The sequence below is a fragment of the Cucumis melo genome, unplaced genomic scaffold, assembly GCF_025177605.1.
Source record: "Cucumis melo cultivar AY unplaced genomic scaffold, USDA_Cmelo_AY_1.0 utg001204l, whole genome shotgun sequence".
In the NCBI taxonomy this organism is placed as follows: domain Eukaryota; kingdom Viridiplantae; phylum Streptophyta; class Magnoliopsida; order Cucurbitales; family Cucurbitaceae; genus Cucumis; species Cucumis melo.
Window position 1 is genome coordinate 1 of NW_026124474.1, and position 3179 is coordinate 3179.

General features: G+C 32.0%; 2 non-coding genes across 2 annotated transcripts; one reads left to right on the forward strand and one right to left on the reverse strand.

The window, feature by feature from the left end:
- Positions 1 to 1098: 1098 nt before the first annotated feature.
- On the reverse strand, positions 1099 to 1171 carry TRNAT-UGU (transfer RNA threonine (anticodon UGU)). The gene has a single exon. It is a non-coding gene; the product is annotated as a tRNA-Thr (tRNA).
- A 1603-nt stretch (positions 1172 to 2774) lies between these two features.
- On the forward strand, positions 2775 to 2847 carry TRNAF-GAA (transfer RNA phenylalanine (anticodon GAA)). The gene has a single exon. It is a non-coding gene; the product is annotated as a tRNA-Phe (tRNA).
- The last annotated feature ends 332 nt before the right edge of the window (positions 2848 to 3179 follow it).

The window sequence follows — 3179 nt, forward strand, 5'->3', positions numbered from 1 at the left end:
ATCAATGATAGATGAATGATAGAAAAATTTCCGGATCAAAACCTTACTTTCCTTCGGTCTCTTTACTTAGACTTCGGCGAAGGGGAGGACGAAATTGTCCGAACCCTTGTTTTTTAGTTAGGTTTAAGTCTGACGAGAATAATATTCTACAACGAGCAATTCATTTATTTTTAAACTGACCCATTTACTATCTATTATTTGATTGACTAATCCTTTATATTGCAATGGCTGAAGAGTCAAATGTTTTGGCAATTCCTGAGGGGGGGATGAATCAAGATAATTTTGAATCAGTGTTCTCGATTTTTTTTCATCTTTTGCTGTAATAATATCTCGGGGTTTGCACCGATAACTTGGTATATCCACTATAGAACCATTAACTAAAATATGTCTATGATTAACTAATTGTCGGGCTTGAGGAATAGTCGAAGCCATACCCAATCGAAAAAGGATGTTATCCAAACGCATTTCAAGTAATTGTAGTAAAACTTGACCCGTTGATCCTTTGGCTTTTCCGGCGATACGAACGTATTTAAGTAATTGTCGTTCTGTAAGACCATAATGAAAACGCAATTTTTGTTTTTCTTCTAAACGAATACGATATTGAGATTTTTTACCGGAACGCGATTGGTTTTTAAGATCGTTTCCGGTTTTGGGCCTTTTACTAGTTAGTCCCGGTAAAGCCCCCAGACGGCGTATTTTTTTGAAACGAGGCCCTCTGTAACGCGACATAAAGACTCCTTATTTTATTTTATTTAAATTTCATAAACATTTTATTTTATTTAAATTTCATAAACTTAAATGAAAACTAAATGATAAATATTATAAATGAAGTGAAATCCAGTAAAGTATTGTACTACAAAACAAAGAATAATTAGATAACTTGGATCAATATCCGGATCCTATTGTATATGTAAATGATATAAAAAAGTAAGAGTTCCTTTCTTGATTTGTTCTACAGAAATAGAACCCCTCCTTTAGTCATAAAGGTAAGTAAGTTCCTACGACATCATAGATCGGTGACCTTTGAAAAAGGGTAAGAAGTCGTTTCTTTATTTATTTGATTTATCAATTATGTCAAAAATAAAATCAATAGAGAAAAGCCGGCTATCGGAATCGAACCGATGACCATCGCATTACAAATGCGATGCTCTAACCTCTGAGCTAAGCGGGCTCACATAACAGAAATGTTACATGCATAGTAATTTACTAAATTACTGGGATCTTAGCTATTCCTAATTAATATGAATATAGAATCTAATTTCATTTCAAATAAATATTCAATATTGGAATTGTTCTATTATAGAACATAATAATTAATATAACGATTAATAGAATATAGCGATAGAAAATTTTGATCTATTTATCAAATGGATGTGTATCAATAATTAATGTGTTAATCTTAATTGCATTTAATGCAATTGAGATGATAATGAAGCGTTTCTATGTTTTCATTCTGAAAGGTGGAAGATAAGACGAACAAGGGAATCGACCGTTTAAGTATTAAATTTTTTACTAAAAAAATAATAGAAAGAGGGGCAAATATATATGTTCATATATCTATCTATATTGATATATATTGAATTGCAGATACAGAAATGATAGAATCATTTTGGATCGGAACAAATATGGGTCTCCGATAGAGAAGAGAGAGATGAAAGAAGATAGACAAGAAATCCAATAGGAGGAAACACTTTTCAATAGAGGAATCGGTATTCTAATGACTTGAGTGGTTCCAGTATAATACAAATGAAAGAAAACGGGGAAGGACATCATAATGCGATACTAATCTTAAAAGAGGGGGATATGGCGAAATCGGTAGACGCTACGGACTTAATTAGATTGAGCCTTGGTATGGAAACCTACTAAGTGATAACTTTCAAATTCAGAGAAACCCTGGAATTAAAAATGGGCAATCCTGAGCCAAATCCTTTTTTCCGAAAAAAAAGGGTAGGTGCAGAGACTCAATGGAAGCTGTTCTAACAAATGGAGTTGACGACGTTGCGTTAGTAAAGGAATGAATCCTTCCATCGAAACTCCAGAAACGATGAAAGATAAACGTATTACGTACTGAAATACTATATTGATTAATGACAACTCGAATCTCTATTTTTTATATTTCTATAATTTTTTATATTTATATTTATATATATATATAAAATTATATATAAAAATGAACGAATTGTTATGAATCGATTCCAAGATCTACAAGTTGAAAAAATAATCGAATATTCATTGATCAAATCATTTACTCCATCATAGTCTGATAGATCTTTTGAAGAATTGATTAATCAGATCGAATAGAATAAAGATAGAGTCCCATTCTACATGTCAATAACGACAAAAATGAAATTTATAGTAAGAGGAAAATCCGTCGACTTTTAAAATCGTGAGGGTTCAAGTCCCTCTATCCCCAAAACCCTAAAAAGGCCCGTTGGCCTCTTTAATTATTTATCCGTTCATTAGCAATTCAGACTTTGTTATGTTTCTCATTCATTCGACTCTTTCACAAGCGTATTTGAGCGGAAATTTGATTTCTTATCACAAGGCTTGTGGTATATATTCTATATGATAGACGTACAAACGAACATCCTTGCGCAAGTAATCTGTGAAATTTGAATGATTAACTGTCTACTGTACTGAAACTTCGAAAGGCTTATCCAAGCCCTGAAATTTCGTATATCTTCAAAAAGAAGACTTTGGAATACCTTTTTTCTTATTTACAATTGACATAGACCAAAGTCATCTATTAAAATAAGGATAATGTGTCGGAAATGGCCGGGATAGCTCAGTTGGTAGAGCAGAGGACTGAAAATCCTCGTGTCACCAGTTCAAATCTGGTTCTTGGCACATCATGAATTTGTATGAGTATCTATTCTACGGATTCATTAATAATATAGATCATGAAAAATACTGATACATGATGATGTCTGGAAATCTACCCTTTAACTAAACTATATATATTTTTTACTCTATTTATAGATGTCGAAAATAGACAAGTAAAGATAAAGAGGATATTTATAGAAATATGTAAAGGATGTATATAGATATGTAAAAGAAAAGAATTTTCTTTTGTTTCCTCTTCTTTTTTATTTGTTCATACTCTGTCTCCTGGCGTTCAATTCCTATTTTATACATATTTGAAAGTTTCAATTAGTTCCTTATAAGACCCAAAAGTCTAG